The sequence below is a fragment of the Lampris incognitus genome, chromosome 2, assembly GCF_029633865.1.
Source record: "Lampris incognitus isolate fLamInc1 chromosome 2, fLamInc1.hap2, whole genome shotgun sequence".
NCBI classification, from domain to species: domain Eukaryota; kingdom Metazoa; phylum Chordata; class Actinopteri; order Lampriformes; family Lampridae; genus Lampris; species Lampris incognitus.
In genome coordinates this window covers 46,419,151-46,441,352 of record NC_079212.1, presented here as the reverse complement: position 1 = coordinate 46,441,352, position 22,202 = coordinate 46,419,151, and the positions used below count along the sequence as shown (strand labels likewise).

The following is a 22,202-nucleotide window of genomic DNA, read 5'->3' as shown; positions in this document are numbered from 1 at the left end:
GGCAGAACGACCCAAACCAACGATCGGGTTCATGTGCAAATATGGGTGTGAGCATTTTCAGTGGCCATGTGTACTATTCACAGAGGATTGGGGAGTAGTTGCAATCACAGCATTGTAAGATGGTGACAGATGTACTCTTAGCCCCCCCCCCCGGTTCGGGGATGGTCGTTCCCTCTTCACATAGATGGCCTCTGACTCCCCGTTCATACCAGCGTTCCTCACTATCAAGGATGTGCACATCCTCATCCCTGAAAGAGTGGCCACTGGTTTGTAGATTGTGTAGACTGTGGAGTCCTGGCCTGTAGATGGTGTAGAGACTGTGGCGTCCTGGTCTGACATGTTACTCCTGTGTTGTGTCATCCTCTTGGCCAGCGTGTGTTTGGTTTCCCCAATGTACAAGTCATGGCAATCCTCCTGGCGCTTAACAGTGTACACTATATTGCTCTGTTTGTGCCAGGAGACCCGATACTTGGGGTGGACCAACTTCTGGTTAGGGTTTGAAAGCAACTGAGACGCGGTGTTTGGAAAATACATGTCTCAACTGTTCTGACCCTCGCACCACATACAGAATCACCTCTGGTTTACACTTAGGCAGCTGTTGTTCTTCTCCTCTCCTCGAAAAGCTGGTGCACTGTTTGGGCGTCTTCCTGGCTTTGACAAACGGCCAGTTAGGATCACCACACTTAACTAGGACCTGTTTAATGTGGGGGTTTCTCCCCTTCCCCGGCCGCTGTGTTGGTGGGGACGTTGTCAGCTTGGTGGTGCAGCGTCCTAATGGCTCCTAGTTTGTGATCCAGTGGATGATGAGAGTCAAACCTTCAGTACTGATCAGTATGTGTTGGTTTATGGTAAACACCAACAATCAAATGTCCCCCATCACCAACTGCAGTTTCACAGTGTAAGAAGGCTAACCTGTCATGTTTCACCTCCTCCCTGGTGAATCTGATGTGGTTGTCCACAGAGTTAATGTGATCAGTGAAATGTGGTAACTCCTGAGATTTAATTTAACCCAGGTCTACTACTACTACTTTCGGCTGCTCCCATTAGGGGTCGCCACAGCGGATCATCCGTTTCCATTTCTTCCTGTCTTCTGCGTCTTCCTCTGTCACACCAGCCACCTGCATGTCTTCCCTCACCACATCCATAAACCTCCTCTTTGGCCTTCCTCTTCTCCTCTTCCCTGGCAGCTCCATATTCAGCATCCTTCTCCCAATATACCCAGCATCTCTCCTCCACACATGTCCAAACCATCTCAATCTTGCCTCTCTTGCTTTGTCTCCAAACCGTCCAACCTGAGCGGTCCCTCTAATATAATCGTTCCTAATCCTGTCCTTCTTCGTTACTCCCAGTGAAAATCTTAGCATCTTCAACTCTGCCACCTCCAGCTCCGCCTCCTGTCTTTTCGTCAGTGCCACTGTCTCCAAACCATATAACATAGCTGGTCTCACAACCATCTTGTAAACTTTCCCTTTAACTCTTGCTGATACCCTTCTGTCGCAAATCACTCCTGACACACTTCTCCACCCACTCCAACCTGCCTGCACTCTCTTTTTCACCTCTCTACTGCACTCCCCGTTACTTTGGACAGTTGACCCCAAGTATTTAAACTCAAATGCCTTTGTCACCTCCACTCATTGCATCCTGACCATTCCACTGTCCTCTCTCTCATTCACGCATAGGTATTCCGTCTTGCTCCTACTGACTTTCATTCCTCTTCTCTCCAGTGCATACCTCCACCTCTCCAGGCTCTCCTCAACCTGCACCCTACTCTCGCTACAGATCACAATGTCATCCGCGAACATAATTTAACCCAGGTGTCGTCCACAAATCTGAACCAGTGGCTAGGTGGTGTCTCTGGATATGACGTCAGAGCCTCTTTTCCACTTCCTCCACATACAAGTTGGCCACTACAGGTGAGACTGGGGAACCCATAGCACACCCACGCCTCTGCCTATAGTACTGCCCCTTGTATGTGAAGTACGTGGACTGAAGACACAGGTTCAGGAGCAGACACACTTGGTCAGCATTAAGGGTGGGGCTATTGCTAAGGGTGGGGTCGTTTTGTAATTCCATACGGACCACCTCCACTGCTTCATCGACAGGGGTGCACGTGAAGCAAAACATAACACTAGGAGCTTTCTGAGATGCACTTTACTGTTCCAGGAGTGCAGTCCAGCATCTACTTAGGAAGGATTCACAGGCGAAGCTACCTACCACGCCCTCGAACTGAAAAGGCACCACTGGGATTCAAACCCAGGATCTCCTGTTTACTAGACAGGCGCTTTAACCAACTAAGCCATGGCGCCTGTGTAGTGCACATTTGATAGCTGATATGAAGGAGGTGTTGAGCAGACCACACTGCTCTTGTTCAGTACACAACCTGGAGACTAATACTCAAATGCACAAAAGTGTGAACACAAATACAGTGAAACACTGAGCAGTTTATTGGGGCTAGTTCACTTTACAGATCCAAGACCGGAACTTCTTAGGCACTCGGTTTTGTCCGCATGAGATTACATTTTGTAATAAAGCAACATTATTCAAACTCTTTCTACTCATTTGCAGCAATTCGTTTTGTTGCATGACAACGTTTATCCAGCATTTTATCTGTTATCTATCTCAGGTGTTGTATTGTGTACCACTGATGTATGAGTTTGTTAAGATTGTCCGATTCTTAGTGATTCAGTTTTATCTTTTGGTAGCCAGTGAATGTACTCCTAGTCTCCCCCCCTTGGTTCAGGGATGGTCGCTCCCCCTTCACATAGATGGCCTCTTTGGGCCATCTTACAGTGCTGTGACTCTAAACATTCCCCAATCCTCTGTGATTAGGACACATGGCCATCGTAACTCTAGTTAACGCTCCCGCCCATATTCGCATATGAAACCGAGCGTTGGTTTGGGTCGTTATCCAGCTGTGTTGTTAATAAGGGCGGGGACACCTGTAGTCAGTTTAGACTGAAGAGGCCACTTAGATGGTGATGAAATGTATCTGTCAGTAAACATTGTATCCAGATGAACTGATTCAACCTTCTTTGATCTTCTTACCCAGATTATTGAGCACGCATCAAGACATCGGTCTAAGGACGTATTTCCAATTGGAACTGTGCCTGTGCCAGTACAACCTTTTTGGGGTCCATGGTAGCTCGAGGATCTGTGGAATTTTGCCCCGCTGTCGGAGCTGATAATCCTGACACGCCTCTAATTTTATTACAGCATCCATGTTGATTGAAGCAGGCTGAGGCGAAAGACAAGCGATGGAGAGTTCTCTCCATTGTCTCTTCAGCGATGCGAGATGGTATGTGTTGTTTTCTACTCAGCAATAATGAATATATACAGGGAATCTGAAATCTTTAAGCGCATTGGCAGCCAAGCCAAGCCTTCAAATTTACCAAACCGTTAACGATTACTTTGGATTGTAGTCCAATATAGTTGGAGGGGAGGGGAGGTTAGTGCAGTTGCCTCACAGCAAGAAGGTCCTTGGGTTCGAACCCCAGGGTAGTCCAACCTTGGGGGTCATACCGGGTCGTTCTCTGTGTGGAGTTTGCATGTTCTCCCCGTGTCTGCGTGGGTTTCCTCCGGGTGCTCCGGTTTCCTCCCACAGTCCAAAGACATGTAGGTCAGGTGAATCAGCCATACTAAATTGTCCCTAGGTGTGTGTGTGTGTGTGTGGGGGGGGGGGGTGGGGGTGGGGGGGGGGCTGTGATAGCCTGGTGGCCTGTCCAGGGTGTCTCCCCGCCTGCAGCCCAGTGACTGCCAGGATAGGCTCCAGCATCCCCGTGACCCCGATTGCGATAAGCGGTTTGGATAATGGATGGATGGATGGATGGATGGATGGATGGATGGATGGATAGTTGGAGTGGCAAATAAAAGACTGATAAAAGATACAGCCATTTCCAATATGTCCTTGATGTACTCGCAACTTTGCTAACAAATCAAACCAAAATTTTCAACCTCAATGAAACTCTGTACTCCTGGGGGGGGGGGGGGACAATCCGCTCAAAGCAGTTGCTTAGCAACAGATGCACTAATGGCCTTTCCTTTCCATAGCAGATGTTTTCCAACCCATCACAGGAATCACCACCTAAAAGGAATAAGGTTAGCTTTCTTACATAATTCAGCAGCCCGATCCAAACCTCTCACGTTCAGCGATGGAGGGGGAGGGACGGCCACCCTATTGTCTTCTCCATTTCTTCCAGTCCAAAAACAGAAGCACGGGGCAGTTTAATTAGTGGCCCCTTAATGTCCTCAACACACACACACACACACACACACACACACACACACACACACACACACACACACACACACACACACACACACACACACACACACACACACACACACACACACACACACTGTTACATGAATATTAAAACTTGCTAGTCACTGAAATTCGGAGCCCTGACATCCATACTTTATTACGCCACAGGCCGCCGCAGACCTCTAAATAACTAATTAGAGCCGGTGTATATTTGACAAGCACCCATAGCAGAGTCTTCTCTTTCGTCATGTATATTTTACCATCCCTTTCTCCTGCTATTACATACTTTATTGAAAGAAGAACACAAGGTTTAACAAGTTCTGCGCTGCCATGACAGCTGTTGTCCATGTGGTGGCGCCATTGTTCCACGTTATAGGGGACTCCCTCACGAGTGACTTTCCGCTGGACTGTCTATCTGCAGAAGCTATGGGGGGGTGGGGGGGCTCGCTCCTGAAATCACAAACAACAGGAGGGCTCACACAGACTGCAGTGTCCAGCATGCAGCTTCTTGCCTCACGGTTTCAACATTTGGGCAACTTGATCCTTTGATGTCATGAAAATAGGTGTGGAAGTAGGCGTCATTAGAGTTTTGGGAGAGAGCACCCTCCATTTTACCCTCCCTCACAGCATGAAGGCTATCTGTTGTAATGATGTAGCTCAATGCTGGATGGATGAGTGCTACTGCAGTGAAGGAACATGGCTGACATTTCGTCTTTCATACAGACATGTATGTACACCAGTGTAGCGAAGTCGGGGGGGCAGCCGGGACGCGAATCGGGGTCTCCCATACCACAGGCGGCTACGTTAACCTGTCCATTAAACCCAGCCCAGACAGCAAAATAAAACTGGGCCGGATCTGGGCCGGCTGTATCACAGCAACTGGTGCAGATCCGCAAAACGACTTTAGGGGGCCACACTCTGGCCAGCCGCACGGGGCGGTGTAGGAGCAGATGTGATTGCTGTAATGATCTGCCGGACTGTGGGCGGATCCAGCCCAGTGTCAGGTGCTATGAGGGAGATAGTATCTGGTTTCGGGCCACTTCAGGCAGTGATGGATGTGAGCCTGAAGTGGCCCACATGTGTAATATTAAATATGGCCCAAATATGCCAAATCAAATGTGGGCCTTTTTTTGGCAACGATGTGGTGCTCTGGGCAACATGTGATCTGGATGTGACCCTGAAGTGGCCCGTGTGGTAAATGGTGAATATGGCCCAAATATCACAAAACAAATATGGGCCACCTTTGGCAAATATGTGGCACATGCGGCATTGCTATGACTTGGTTCTGGCCCAGATCTGGCAAACAGGAGCGGACAGCCCAAGTGCCATCATTCCACACGGTAAGTGGGCCAGATGAAGTGTCGGGTGTGGTACGGGTCCGGGCCACAGCAGTTTTGCTATCTGGGGAGTCTAGTTATCCGTGGTCGTTACACTAGCCCCCCTCCTTCGGGAAACGCGCCCCCCCTACTTCAGCATATCAGCGCCCTCACGCCTCTGGGCGCATGCGCCTCTGATGGTGTCACGGTCTCACCATCCTGCTTCTGACACCAATGTAGTGAATTCAGGGGGCAGCCGGGACGCGAACCCGGGTCTCCCGCACCACGGGCAACGACGTTAACCAGTCGACTAAAGGGTCCGACCCGTTAGCCAAGGCCTAGCGAGTCTATTCATCCTTGGTCGTCACACTACCCCCCCTCCTTCTGGAGGTGAAGCGTAAGCGTACATGTTTATACAGGGCATCATGCCCTGTTAACTAGTTTACCGTCAGAGTCAGGAGGTTTGCTCTGGTGAGAGGTATAAAGAAAACAAATCAGCTTTATGCCTTTTGAATTCAGTGCGTTTCCATAACACGCAAACATGCGGTGAGCAACATTCTCTGTAACAGGCGTGAAGGGTGGTATTTAGAGACGCGAGTGGAGGGAGTCTTTCTGTGCAACCGATTTCTGCAACCTCTGCTCGACTTCCCGATTCGACGGCTCATTCACAGACACAATAAAGCTCGAAATTTCACTGAATAGCAAATTTTAATTAACACATGAACAAACCAATTGATCCCAAAGTGTGTGTTTATTATACGTGGCGAAATAAATATAATGAAGTAATTTAAGGGAAGCAATTTGCCAGCCACTCTCAATCATTGGAAAATAACAAGAAGTTTTTGTTTCAGAAGACAATTAGACCCGCTGATATTTGACATTAAACCTTGTTGAAATCATTTCAGTTGTTTGCCGGAGTTGCAAATTATAACGGTGCATTTCTTTTTGTGTGAAAAGTGGCTACGCATGGCCGTGTACTGATTGTGCAGCATGTGTGTGTCTGCAGTGTATCGTGGACTCGAGCTGCCAGCTCAGCAATGATGTTTTCAAGGTTCAGGTGCCCCTCCCAGAGAGCAAAACTGCGGTGGCCCGGACCCGTCCCGCACCCGACACTTCATCCGGCCCACATACCGCGTGGAATGACGGCACTTGGGCGGTCCGCTTCTGTTTGCCAGATCTGGGCCAGAACCAAGCCACATATTTGCCAAAGGTGGCTCATATTTGTTTTGTGATATTTTGGCCACCATTTACCACATGGGCCACTTCAGGGTCACATCCAGATCACATGTTGCCCAGAGCGCCGCATCTTTGCCAAAAAAGGCCCACATCTGATTTGGAATATTTGGGCCATGTTTGCTGTTATACATGTGGGCCACTTCAGGCTCACATCCGTTTTGTCAGGGCCAGAAGAAGGCCACCAGTGCCCCATCACTGCCTGAAGTGCATACTATCTGGGTTACATAGATGCCAGTATAGTTTCGAGTCGGCCTTTTTTCTGTTTGCTGGGACTTGCCTAATTGGGTTTATAAATCTGGTCAAAATCTATGTTTTGTACAGAGTAACAAAGTTGTTAGCGAGTGGCTTCCAGTATCCTCCCAGCCACCCCAGACAATGCCTCGGCATATTCCCCCCTCTCCCCGAGGCACCAGGGAATTCTCCCCCGGCACATAATCCTTCATGCTCACATTCATCAGCACCCAGCACTCTGCGGAGGCTACACAATGGAAAAAAATAAAATAAAGAAGAAAAGGGGGAGTGTGTAAAACTTTTGGGGTTGTTGAAACTCCGAGCTTATCCATTTGGCATCAAGGCCCTTTTGCTCTCATCTTACATTAGTCCAATCCCTTATCGCTCTGACGGCCCAGACACACTCAGGTCTGGGCAGCGGAGGGAACATTGAGTTTTATATAAATCAATACTATGTCCCCAACATTTTGCTGCTCCTGGCACCCTAGGGAGGATTATAAAGCACTTGGCAAGATCATCTGTGCTCCATCATTTATTTCGCAGGTTGGAACTAAGAACCACATTGAGGAGTGATTTTTTTTTTTTTACAGGGGGGACACAAAGACAAACAGAATTGTCCTGAGGGCCACGGTGGACTGTTCACTTTTAGTTTAGTCAATTCTGGACCGCTTGAGACAAGTTTGGGGTTGTTATCTTAACCTCAACGCCACGGCGGTTGGATGAGATAGAGGTGTAATAATGAAATGGCTTGGTTTAAAGATCAGCTAAGTGATTTCCCTGTGGATGTTCCCTGAAGGTTCCTCCCGCGAAAGGAGTCGATATGAGCCTGTCCTTCCTCTGCACCGACGTCCGTCGGCAGAGGTGCAGCTGAGCCTCGCGTGCACATGAGCAGAAGCAGTAACTGCTGGACGGGTTGTCGAATTTGAGTCACAAAAGTAATGAGAAGATGTAGCCGGTAACGACATGGGATGGGGGATTAACTGGGTTGGCTACTGGTCCAACAGAAAACAAGTACCTATGATATCACTAGGAAATCCTGTCCATTTTCAGGGCTTTCCACTTGCAGAGGGCCACACCAGCCTTCACCCTCACTGTCCTGCTGTCAGTAGTTTCGAAGTTTTAGTTCCTTTTCTTTTCTTTTATTTTAGGCCTTCCTGTTGCAGGCACTCCTTGTGTCTGCTGATGAGGTGTATCGATGTGCCGCAGTGCTCTGCTCCCACAGGGACTCACTATTTGCACGTCACTTGACCAAAATGACGTAGTGATACCACCTTAACCATTGCCGACCTTTTCGGTTTTAACCCACATTATGTTGAATGAAATCGGTTACCTGACCTTATTCTTCTTTTTTTTGGGGGGGGGGGGGTTTCCCCTCTTTTTCTCCCCAATTGTCAATCGTATCCGGCCAATTACCCCGCTCTTCCGAGTCATCCTGGTCGCTGCTCCACCCCCTCTGCCAATCCGGGGAGGGCTGCAGACTACCACATGCCTCCTCTGATACATGTGGAGTTGCCCGCCGCTTCTTTTCACCTGACAGTGAGGAGTTTCGCCGGGGGGACGTAGCGCATGGGAGGATCACGCTATTCCCCCCCAGTCCCCCCCCCGAACAGGCGCCCCCGACCAACCAGAGGAGGCGTGACCAGGACACATACCCACATCCGCCTTACTACCCGCAGACACGGCAATTGTGTCTGTAGGGACGCCCGACCAAGCCGGAGACAACACAGGAATTCGAACAGGCGATCCCCATGTTTGTAGGCAACGGAATAGACCGCCACACCACCCAGACTCACCCTGCTTGACCTTATTCTAAACCTACAAAGCAGTTTCAGTCTTGATCTACCATGAGTATATATTATTCAAGACACATTTAATAAATGTATATTCATTTTGTTTTTAAATACATTTATTCTTTTTTGTTCTCATATATCTCTTAGTTCTACTGTATCTCTTACTTCTACTGTATCGCTTAGTTCTACTATATCTCTTAGTTCTACTGTATCTCTTAGTTCTACTGTATCGCTTAGTTCTACTATATCTCTTAGTTCTACTGTATCTCTTAGTTCTACTATATCTCTTATTTCTACTGTATCTCTTAGTTCTACTGTATCTCTGAGTTCTTCTATAAGTCTTAGTTCTACTGTATCTCTTAGTTATTCTATAAGTCTTAGTTCTACTGTATCTCTTAGTTCTACTGTATCTCTTAGTTCTACTGTATCTCTGAGTTCTACTATATCTCTTATTTCTACTGTATCTCTTAGTTCTACTGTATCTCTGAGTTCTACTGTATATCTGAGTTCTATTTTATCTCTTAGTTCTACTGTATCTCTCGGTTCTACTATACCTTTTAGTTCTACTGTATCTCTTAGTTCTACTGTATCTCTGAATTTTACTGCATCTCTTAGTGGTCCTTTAAGTGTTGTACGAGATCCAACGTGAACAACTTGTGAGCTTAAGAAACCTCACAGCTCGACAAGCATGCAGACGGTAAGGAGACGGGGACAGGTTGGATTAGATGGGATAGACTGTTGCCTAAGCAACTGCTGCACTTCACTAGATTGGAAGACGTTGCTTTATCTGTGAGGATTACACTCGGTGCAGAAAGAAGAAGAAAAAAAAACAGAGAGAAAGAGCCCTCAGTTTTGCAGGAGTCAAACAGTATATCTCCAAGGCCAAATACTGTGTCGGCGCAGGGCTAAATCCTGCTTGGTTCAAACAACAATAGAGCAAAATCCGTCAACAATTTGAAAAAAAAACCTCCAGAAAAAACAAAGTTAACTGAATAAAAGAAAAGATGATGAGGAAGAGGGCGGAAAGATAAGAGCCGTAAAATGAGGCTGATGTATGCTAAGTCCACTCCAGACAAAATTACCCTGAAACAGTGGCTCAGCGTACGTACCTAACTAGCTAAGCTGTTAGCTGAAAAGTGTCTGGATTACACCCCCCCTCCCCCCCAGATGACAAGTGGGGAACGCTGAAGCCACGGGACGTGTCAAAATCCCCCCAGAGCTCCCCCGGCTTCACCGGGTGCCGAGGGGACGCTTGTTAATATTATTTATTTGCATTTTCATTTCGTCGCGCAACACACCTACGTTGCTCGAGCCGCGGCCCGTTTTACACTGGTTTACGAATTACCATAAGAGGATTATGGGAGTTGTGTGATGAAAGCGGGATAGAAAGACAGCAACAACAACCATCTATCAGGAGGAAGAAGAAAAAACCCTGCTTTCAGCTTTTTCTCCAAGTCACAGGTAAAACTCTGAGTCTTTGACAAGAGTTTGACGCGATCAAGAGCCCATGTCACTCATGGGGGTACACATACACACCCACATAAATACACACACCCACATAAATACACATACACACCAACAGATATATACATCCATCCATTATCCAAGCTGCTTATCCCAGTTGGGGTCGCGGGGATGTTGGAGCCTATCCCAGCAGTCATTGGGCAGCAGGCGGGGAGACACCCTGGACAGGCCGCCAGCCCATCACAGGGTCGACACATTCACACCTAGGGACAATTTAGTATGGCTGATTCACCTGACCTACATGTCTTTGGACTGTGGGAGGAAACCGGAGCCCCTGGAGGAAACCCACGCAGACACGGGGAGAACATGCAAACTCCACACAGAGGACGACCCGGGACGAACCCCAAGGTTGGACCACCCTGGGGTTCAAGCCCAGGACCTTCTTGCCGTGAGGTGACTGCACTAACCACTGCACCACTGTGCCGCCCATAAAGGACCGGAGACAGATTCAAACCAAGGCCGCTGCGGTAAGGACTCCATCTTATGTGGTACACGCTCCACCAGGTGAGCCACCGGGGCGCCAGTATTGATCCAAATAGCCAAATTTCCATGAAGCACAAAACGTTAGATGAAGAAAGGTCTCTATTCTTCCCCACCAGTAGATGAGATTTGTCTAGTTTGTGTAGAAATACACATCCAAACACAACAGAGCAGGGAGGATGGGCTGTGCTTGTGTCACGGAGACTTTGGGTCACTGGATTTTGGTATGTAAACAGGCTGACTGATGACATGACGCTTTACATCATCTTTTATATCCTCTTGCTGCAGGTAAACACAGTTCAGATAATACAAATAGGTGCAAGGCAACAACTACTGCACTATACTGTGGCAGTAACACCTGATGTCCACCATTAGACAAACATCATCTACATTTTTTAATTTGAGGCTTGCGCTAAAAAGGCAACTATCCAGTTGTGACTAAGTGGCAAAAAGGCGCAGAATAGAATTACTCACTTTAACCCTTTTTCTCCCCAGTTGTACCCGGCCAATTACCCCTCTCTTCCGAGCCGTCCCGGTCGCTGCTCCACCCCCTCTGCTGATCCGGGGAGGGCTGCAGACTACCACATGCCTCCTCTGATACATGTGGAGTCACCAACCGCTTCTTTTCACCTGACAGTGAGGAGTTTCACCGGGGGGCTGTAGCACGTGGGAGGATCACGCTATCCCCCCCCCCCCCGAACAGGCGCCCCTACCGAGCAGAGGAGGCGCTATAGTGCAGCGACCAGGACACATACCCACATCCGGCTTCCCACCCGCAGACACGGCCAATTGTATCTGTAGGGACGCCCGACCAAGCCGGAGGTAACACGGGGATTCGAACTGATGATCCCCATGTTGGTAGGCAACGGAATAGACCACCACACTACCCGGACGCCCCTAAAATGAGTCACTTTTGTGTGAAGCCGAGTGAATTGGTGACTCTAATTGAAAAAAAAAATAGAGCAATATGAGGAATTAATAAATATTACGGGGACATAAAGGACACAGGGACAGACAAATGAACAGACAAATGGGGAATCTACACTAACACACAAGCAGAACATGACAGTCTGTACCCATTATATCCAGGTCTTGATCCCCGTCACCCTTATCTCCATCACGATGGCGGTCTCTTGGAGCGAGCGTTAGCATTTGAAAAAGAGAAAGAAAAACAGATAGAAACCCAGTGTGACTACTCATTAGCAAGCAGCAGACAAGACAAACATGTCAAACTCCAGGGACGTGTGGACTAGTGACAGCCAATGACTGCACCAGACGGCTGGTGTGCTACGGGCCTGACGGGTCGGCAGCTCACATCATCAACACAGATTTTTTATTTTTTTTACATTTTTTTGGACGGAAATGTCAACAGTGGCTTTCTTTATCCCTGTGTGATGGCCTGGCGGCCTGTCCAGGGTGTCTCCCCGCCTGCCGCCCAGTGACTGCTGGGATAGGCTCCAGCATCCCCGCAACCCTGAGAGCAGGATAAGTGGTTCGGAAAATGGATGGATGGACTTTCTTTATCAGACTGGATAACTAATCTTGCCATCACAGAGAGAATTTCAACCTGTAAATGTGTTGAAATGTTCATCAACAGCCCCCATGTACTAATGTGAAAAGAAACCAAAATGGTGTCCACATCTACACAACGTCTGTATTGACTCACTATATGGACATCTAGTATATGGACTCATGCACAAGGCACTGGACTCCGAAGATGGCTCCAGCAGCATCACGCTGCAGCTAACCCTGCTCTGACTCATCCGACAGCTAGCTTGACTTGTTCTGAACCCAGGCCTCACTGAAGCGTCGTCAGCAACCATTTTCTATCCTGCAGAACAAAAACCTCACCAATCCCTTCAGTCCCAAGAACCGACTTTTTGACTTTCCCGCTCACTTTCCGTGTCAGGCGTGCTTGTGGTGTTTAGGTCTGTGCAGTAATTCGTGTTTTTAATGCACTTTTTGTTTGTAATATTTATTGCGTGTTTTTTGTTTTCGTGTGGCACCGTGGTCCATGTGAAACGCAGTTTCGTTACCTTGTACGTATGAGACACGCATGTAGGGCAATGACAATAAAAGCAGTCTAAGTCTAAGAAAGTTAACACTTTGCTGGATCTGCTCGCTATTCTTCACCATATAGTACAATGGAGCACTAGGTTAAGCCTTTGAGAACCATGATATATCTCCTTTATATATATATATGTATATATACATACATACATATATATATATATATATATATACACACACACATATATCCATACTATGACTGCTTGCAACATCCATCCATCCATTACCCGAACCGCTTATCCTGCTCTCAGGGTGGCGGGGATGCTGGAGCCTATCCCAGCAGTCATGGGCGGCAGGCGGGGAGACACCCTGGACAGGCCGCTAGGCCACCACAGTGCCCGCTTGCAACAACTTGCACATTGTAAGAGAATTTTATCACCTGAGTAGAAAGGATTGTAAAATTAATTGATTGATGGTGGTCCAGTGGTTAGCACTGTTGCCTCACAGCAAGAAGGTCCTGGGTTCGAACCCCAGGCCGTCCCAGGTCCTTTCTGTGTGGAGTTTACATGTCCTCCCCGTGTCTGCGTGGGTTTCCTCCAGGCACGCCGCGTTCCTCCCACCATCAAAAAAAATTAAAAAAGACATGCATGTTAGGGTTAATACTCCTGCCTGTGCCCCTGAGCAAGGCAGTGGAAAGAAGAACTGGAGTTGGTCCCCCGGGCGCTGCAGCTGCCCACTGCTCCTGTACAATAGGATGGGTTACATGCAGAAGAATTCGTTGTAACCGCGCAACTGTACAATGACAAAATAAAGTGCAGTTCTCTCTCTTCCCCTCTTCTTAAAGTTAGAGCTGGTGACAGAATTGTAGACAATGGTGGGTTGAAAAGATACACCGTCTACTGCAGGAGGAATGGATGCCCAAGAGCAAAAGAAATGAGCATGAGAGCATATTCTGTTCTTTTAATGTTAGAGACGGTGAGATGATGGTGGGGTTGATGTGCTGGATGGAAAGGAACAAACAAAACTCAGAGGAAAACCACTCTAGAATAGTCTTATTGGCCATTCATTCTTTAAAATGTAAAGTTCAAGGGTCATACCCTGATGTAGGCTGTGAGGCTTTTCTCCATGTTTAATGATGGATAGCCAACTAGAAGAGTGACTTCTGTGTTTCAGACTTCTGACATGACTGAAATGGACTCTAGCTAAGTAGCACAGGTCATAAAGATTCAAACTGAAAAGCAAATAACTAACCAAAAAACATTTGTCTTATAGCAAAACTGGTTTGGCCCAGGCCCGTCCCACACCCGACACTTTCATCCGGCCCACAGACCACGTGGAATGTTGGCACTTGGGCGGTCCGCTCCTGTTTGCCAGATCTGGGCCAGAACCAAGCCATAACAATGCCGCATGTGCCACATATTTGCCAAAGGTGGCCCATATTTGTTTTGTGATATTTGGGCCATATTCACCATTTACCACACGGGCCACTTCAGGGATGTGACATTGCACGGCATCTTTGCACATACACACCCATATTTGGACCATATTTGCTGTTATACATGTGGGCCACTTCAGGCTCACATCCGTTTTGTCAGGGCCAGAAGAAAGCCATCAGTGCCGCATCATTGCCTGAAGTGGCCCACATCCGGATGCTATTTGGGGTACATCCCCCTGGTGAAACTCCTCACTGTCAGGTGAAAAGAAGCGGCTGGTGACTCCACATGTATGGGAGGAGGCATGTGGTAGTCTGCAGCCCTCCCTGGATTGGCAGTGGGGGGTGGGGCAGCGCCAAGGATGGCTTGGAAAATAGGGTAACTGGGCAAATACAATTGGGAAGAAAAAGGGGGGAACCCCCCCACCCGGGGAACCCCCCCCCACCTCCCCAAAAAAATCACCTGTTCTATACACATATACACGCACCTACACACAGCTACAACCCCAGCTCAGAGGAGAATATGGTGCACCAGCTGAGCTAGGTGAACTGGTTGCCTCAGAAGTTGCCCATCACCTCCATCCGTAATCCAGTTCAGGGTTGGGGAGAAGGGGGCTGAAGCTTATCCCGGCATGCGGTGGTCAGAAGGCAGGGACACACCCTGGACATTTCGCTAAACCATCACGCCCCCCCCCCATACACACACACAGTCACTCATAAACACATTCACACCGACAGGCAGTTTTTCAACAAACATGCCTGTTTGAACCGTGGGAGGACCAGGAGGAAACCCACACAAACACACGCACAACATGCGAACTCCTCCTAGCTGGACTCGAACTGAATCCAGGAACCTCTTGCTGTTCCATGACGGATCCAAGCAGCAGGCCACCAACCGGGCCATCTTCCCCCAGCAAAATGGGATAGATGTAATATTTGATTTTGTGTGTGTGTGTGTGTGTGTGTCTCTATACTGTGTTTCTTTGTGCCTTTTTTGTCTGACATTTCCTGAGCCGTGCAGAGGGCACAGCAGAGAGAAACAGGGGGAAGCTATATGAACACACAATGTATAGAGTTAGCAGTGTATCTTGTACACAGTAGGTGGCGTTAGCAGCAGCGTGTCTTGTCCACAGCTCCTCTGTGACTTGGGGTGGAGGAGGAGGTCCGTGGGAGAACAAACACACAGTTTACGAGGGACTCATGACTGATGGACATGTACACAACACACTCACATGCACTAAGGAGTGGATGTAGGAGTAGAGCCAACAAAGTGATTCTGCACTACACACTTGCACTCACACACACACACACGCACACGCACACACATGCACATATACACATGCGCTCACACAAACACACACACACGCAGTCGCACACACAAACACACATGCGCACACACAGATACGCATACACGTGCACATACCAAAGTGATTCTGCACTACCCACATGCACTCACACACACACACAAACACACACATATACATGCACACACACACACACACGCACTCGCACACACAAACATACACATGCGCACACACAGATACACTCACGTGCACATACATGCACTAACACACATACACATGCACACACATGCACGTGCACATATACACATATGCGCACACACACACAGACACAGACACAGACACACACACACACACACACACACACACACAAGATAATTTAACAAAGGAACACGCTGTCCAGCAGTGTGTTTAGTGTGTTAGCTTCATGGTGTTTAGTGTGTTAGCTTCATGGTACAACCTCTGCTGAGTGTTGCTCTGCTGGTGGTCGTATGTGTTTAGTGTGTTAGCTTCATGGTGTTTACGGTGTTAGCATCATGGTGATTAGTGTGTTAGGTTCATGGTGTTTAGTGTGTTAGCTTCATTGTACAGCCTCTACTGAGTGTAGCTATGCTGGTTGTCGTATGTGTTTAGTGTGTTAGCTTCATGGTGTTTAGTGTGTTAGCTTCATGGTGTCAAGTGTGTTAGCTTCATTGTGGTTAGTGTGTTAGCTTCATGGTGTTTAGTATGTTAGATTCACGGTGTTTAGTGTGTTAGCTTCACGGTGTTTAGTGTGTTAGCTTCATGGTGTTTAGTGTGTTAGCATCATGGTGTTTAGTGTGTTAGCTTCATGGTGTTTAGTCAGTTGACATCATGGTGTTTAGTGTGCTAACGTCATGGTGTTCAGTGTGTTAGGTTCAGGGTGTTTAGTATGTTAGCTTCATGGTGTTTAGTGTGTTAGCTGCATGGTGTTTAGTGTGTTAGCTTCATGGTGTTTAGTCTGTTAGCTTCATGGTGTTTAGTGTGTTAGGTTCAGGGTGTTTAGTGTGTTAGCTTCGTGGTGTTTAGTGTGTTAGCTGCATGGTGTTTAGTGTGTTAGCTTCATGGTGTTTAGTCTGTTAGCTTCATGGTGTTTAGTGTGTTAGCGTCGTGGTGTTTAGTGTGTTAGCGTCATGGTGTTTAGTGTGTTAGCATCATGTAGTTTAGTGTGTTAGCTTCATGGTGTTTAGTGTGTTAGCGTCGTGGTGTTTAGTGTGTTAGCTTCATGGTGTTTAGTATGTTAGCTTCATGGTGTTTAGTGTGTTAGCTGCATGGTGTTTAGTGTGTTAGCTTCATGGTGTTGAGTGTGTTAGCTTCATGGTGTCAGTGTGTTAGCTTCATGGTGTTTAGTATGTTAGCTTCATGGTGTTTAGTGTGTTAGCTGCATGGTGTTTAGTGTGTTAGCTTCATGGTGTTTAGTGTGTTAGCATCATGGTGTTTAGTCAGTTAACATCATGGTGTTTAGTGTGTTAGCTTCATCGTGTTTAGTGTGTTAGCTTCAGGGTGTTTAGTGTGTTAGCTTCAGGGTGTTTAGTGTGTTAGCTTCATGGTGTTTATTGTGTTAGCTTCATGGTGTTTAGTGTGTTAGCTTCATGGTGTTTAGTATGTTAGCTTTATGGTGTTTAGTGTGTTAGCTGCATGGTGTTTAGTGTGTTAGCTTCATGGTGTTGAGTGTGTTAGCTTCATGGTGTTAGTGTGTTAGCTTCATGGTGTTTAGTATGTTTGCTTCATGGTGTTTAGTGTGTTAGCTGCATGGTGTTTAGTGTGTTAGCTTCATGGTGTTTCGTGTGTTAGCATCATGGTGTTTAGTCAGTTAACATCATGGTGTTTAGTGTGTTAGCTTCAGGGTGTTTAGTGTGTTAGCTTCAGGGTGTTTAGTGTGTTAGCTTCATGGTGTTTAGTGTGTTAGCTTCATGTTGTATATTGTGTTAGCTTCATTGTGTTTATTGTGTTAGCTTCATGGTGTTTAGTGTGTTAGCTTCATGGTGTTTAGTATGTTAGCTTTATGGTGTTTAGTGTGTTAGCTTCATGGTGTTTAGTGTGTTAGCTTCATGGTGTTTAGTGTGTTAGCATCACGGTGTTTAGTATGTTAGCTTCATGGTGTTTAGTGTGTTAGCTGCATGGTGTTTAGTGTGTGAGCATCATGGTGTTTAGTGTGTTAGCTTCATGGTGTTTAGTTTGTTAGCTGCATGGTACAGCCTCTGCTGAGTGTGGCTCTGCTGGTGGTCGTATGTGTTTAGTGTGAAGTGGGCCCTCCAGTGCAGAACAAACAGTGGGACTGAGATTCATCCTTGCCTCCCAGCGGACTTCAATTTTAACGTCAAAACCATGGTACTGCATACTGCATATAATCAAATATTAATTCAGCATAATATTATCAAAGGAGCGTTGACACTGCAGCACTATAGTCAGACTGCACGTCATGAGACCGAATCCCTGCACACACGTCTCCTTTGGACTGCGTCCTTTACTGAGCTGTACCAATGACAGATACCGGAAAGGCAGAGACGGTGGTCTGCTCATACACACTTACTCCAGAGATGCTCCACTTTTTTAAAATAGTGCGTGCCATTAAATATGTTCCAAAATGACCGTCGGTTTTTAAACTCTATATTCTGCCGAGATACATACCCAGTTGAGTTATTAATACATTGCATATGTTAGTGTTATGTATGCACACATCGACAGTGCTGCATTTGATTTGGTGCTGTTCTATTGTGCTGGGATCGATTGGTGATGCCTGCGGGCTCTGGGTTGTTTGATCGGGTCTGCCTTTGATGCTGTGTCAGTCTAAATAAAGAATGCCACGGAGAGGTTGTGTCGAGCGACAGCGCTGTGTCCTGACGTGATTTCTAAATACAATATTGGCGACGAGGATGGCTGATATCTCTCTCCCACCACCTGCCCCCTTCCTGGCATTACCTGGCGAGCCTCCGGTACCATGGACTCGCTGGCTACATAGTTTTGAAAATTACATCATCGCCTCAGGGCTCGACGACGTGAGCCAGGCTAGGAAGACGGCTCTGTTGCTTCACTGCTTGGGAGCAGAGGGTCATCGTGTGCTCGGGACTCTGGGGAACGTCACAAGCTTTGCCGATGCTGTGGGACTTATGAGCACCCATTTCGCTGCTCCACAGAGTGCCCTCCTTCGGCGATTTATATTCCGTCAGCGACACCAACTGCCTGGTGAGTCTGTGCGGCAGTACGTAGCTAATTTGCGAGGGCTAGCTAGCTCATGCAAGTTTGGCGCGCTTCAGGACGAGATGGTTCGCGACCAGCTAATCGAACACACCAACAACGCAAAGGTGCGTGAGACTCTCCTGCTGGAAAAAGATGATCTGCTGCTGTCCAGAGCAATTACCATCGCACTACAGGTTGAGGGAGCAGCTGAGTATGCTGCTATGCTAAATACACAGCAAGTGGCTACCTCCAGTCAAGCTGCCAACGACTCCTCCCTCTACTCACGGCTGCCCCTCGGGACGCAACCCAGCCAGAGCGAGGCGGGCGCCGACTCCACTGGGGACGTCTTGCAACTGCAACGACGGCGTTCTCGGCCCCGCCCTCAACAGTCCTGTGGTAACTGTGGGTCTCGGTCTCATGTTTCAAGGGCTCAGAACTGCCCTGCCCGTGGCCAGACATGCCGTAGCTGCGGTAAGCACAATCACTTTGCCAACGTCTGTCGATCTTCCCCGGCTGGGTCAGAGGGCCACACCCCCCAGTCTTCAACCGCCGTCATTCACAAGGTGAGCTCTGGGCCAGTGTCATTCAAATCATGCACAGTCAACATTAATGATGTGTGCATCCCCCTGCTGTTGGACACCGGTGCAAGTGTGTCTCTCCTGAATGTTGATACCTACAGTCAATTTTTCGGTTCACTGCCACTGTCCGCACCCTCAGCTGTCCTCTGTGGGTATGGTGACTCCAAAATCGATCTGGTTGGCTCTCTCCAACTGACTGTCCGCTATGGAACCAAGCTGGTGCCCAATGCAGTTTTTCATGTGGCACGCCGTGGGGCCAACCTGATGGGCCTGGACCTGTTCTCCGCTCTGGGGTTTTCCCTCTTAGACACAAGGGGGGCAGCAATCCTGACTGTCGCCACACCTTGGCAGCAGAAGTGGCCATCGCTGTTTATGGGGCTGGGCTGCCTCTCTGCCTTCACCCATCAACCTCTCCTCAACCCTGCTGTGAAATCTGTCATCCAACCACTGCGCCGCATCCCGTTGGCTCTCCGTGATGGGGTCTCCGCCGAGCTGCAACAACTGCTGGAAGCTGGCATCATTGAACTGGTGGACGCGTCACCTTGGGTCTCAAACCTCGTGGTGGCTAAGAAGAAGTCGGGGGGCCTGCGTGTCTGCGTCGATCTACGTGCAGTAAATAAGGCAGTGGTCCCTGATAAGTATCCACTGCCCACCTCAGAAGAACTCACTGCTCAGTTCTATGGCTCTGAGGTGTTCTCCAAGCTCGACCTCAGACAGGGGTACTTACAGGTGCCCCTCCACCCCAGCAGCCGAAACCTCACAGCCTTTGTGACACATGCAGGAGTGTTTCGCTACACCAGGATGCCTTTCGGTCTCAGCTCCGCCCCTAGCTGCTTCCAGAAAATCATGGTCTCCGTGCTGGCTGGCATACTGGGCGTGGCCATTTATCTGGACGATATAGTGGTACACGGGCCCACCAGTGAAATCCACGACAAGCGCCTTAACATGGTCTTCGCAGCCCTGTCCAAGCACAAGCTAACTCTTCGTGCTGAGAAATGTGTCCTCTCTGTACCAGCCATCGACTTCGTTGGGTTCCGGCTGTCAGCGAGCGGTGTAACTCCACTACAATCCAACGTGGACGCCATTCAGGCCATCCCTGAGCCCAGCTCGGCCGCCCAGGTCGCCTCCTTCCTGGGTATGATAAGTTACTACCTGAGGTTTCTTCCCCAGTACTCTGCGACCACAGCCCCCCTGCGCCAGCTGCTGCGTAAGGACGAGCCATGGGTGTGGTCAAAGGCATGCAGTGACGCTGTGCGTGATCTTAAGACTCAACTGACTTCACCACCAGTGTTGGCTCACTTCGACATCTCCAGCTCCACCTTTGTGACCTGTGACGCATCAGCCACAGCGATAGGGGCCGTGCTGTCTCAAACCCAGAACGGTGTGGAGAAGCCCATTGCCTTCGCCTCCCGTGCCCTCAACCTGACCGAGCAGCGGTACTCCGTGGGTGAGCGTGAGGCGTTAGCCTGTATCTGGGCTTGTGAAAGGTGGCACCTCTACCTCTATGGCCGCTCCTTCACCCTCAGGACAGATCACCAGGCCCTGACAGCGCTGCTGTCCACATCTGGGACAGGCCACAAACCCCTGAGGCTGCACCGCTGGTCTGACCGCCTCCGCCAGTACAACTTCAGCCTGCAGTTCACCCCAGGCAGAGACAATGTTGTCGCCGACCTGCTCTCTCGCTCTGTCTCCACCCCAGCTCCACAGACGGACACTGACTGTGTGGAAAAGGACATTGTCCAAATGCTACACACACCCCTCCAGGCCACTGTCTCTCTGCAGGAGCTGAGGGCAGCCTCCGAACAGGACCCTGTCCTCTCCCAGCTCCGCACCTACATCCAGAACGGCTGGCCTCACAAGGTCCCAGAGGAGCTGGCTGCGTTCGCCCGAGTCAGACAGGAGCTCTCCTGCTGGAACGACACCTGCGTGGCACGTGGGTTTTGCACAGTGGTCCCAGCTGCTCTCCGGGCACGTGTTTTGAATACGGCGCATGAAGGCCACCTGGGCATTGTGAAACTGAAACAGCGCTGCCGAGACCTGGTGTGGTGGCCGGGGATAGACAGAGATATTGAGGCTCTGGTGAAGGACTGTTCTGCCTGCCTTGTGAGTGGCAAGACTGGCCACCAGGCTCCCCCACCCCTGCAACCTCTCGCCTGGCCCTCTCAGCCCTGGGAACACCTGCAGTTGGACATTTGTGGTGAGATCCATGGAGTTCCCCACCACCAACGCTTCATGGTGGTCGCCTACGATCTACACTCAAAATGGCCTGAACTCACCACTTCCGGCACTGTGACCTCACAGATCATCATCGACTTCCTGGACTCTCTTTTCTCTCGCTGGGGCCTCCCAAAGGCCATCACCACTGACAACGGCCCTCAGCTGGTCTCTGCTGAGTTCACTGCTTATCTCGACAGCAAGGGCATCCGTCATATACGCACTGCGTACTACCACCCCCAGGCCAATGGCGGCGTTGAACGTTTTCACCAGTCACTGAAGAACGGCCTCAGAGCACACATGGCCCAAGGGTGCTCTTTCACGCAGGCCATCCGTCACACTCTGCTGCACTATCGGGCCACACAGCACTCGACCACAGGCGTCTCCCCAGCCTCTCTCATGCTAGGCCGGGAACTGTGCATGCCCCTTGACAGGCTCCGCCCCTCCACACCTCAGGCACCTCCCTCTGGGGTCAGAGCCTCAGTCACTCGTCAGCAGACGCGGATGAAGCAACGGTTTGACCAGTCAAAACGAACCAGGGTGCCAGACATCAATGTGTCAGACTGGGTCAGGGTCCGCAGGCCCCACAGGGACAATAAAATGGCTTCATACTGGTCCTCTCCTCTCCAAG

At 49.0% G+C, this 22,202-nt stretch overlaps 1 non-coding gene across 1 annotated transcript; it reads right to left on the bottom strand.

The window, feature by feature from the left end:
• Window positions 1–2,232: 2,232 nt before the first annotated feature.
• trnat-agu (transfer RNA threonine (anticodon AGU)) lies at window positions 2,233–2,306 on the bottom strand. The gene has a single exon. It is a non-coding gene; the product is annotated as a tRNA-Thr (tRNA).
• Window positions 2,307–22,202: the final 19,896 nt, after the last annotated feature.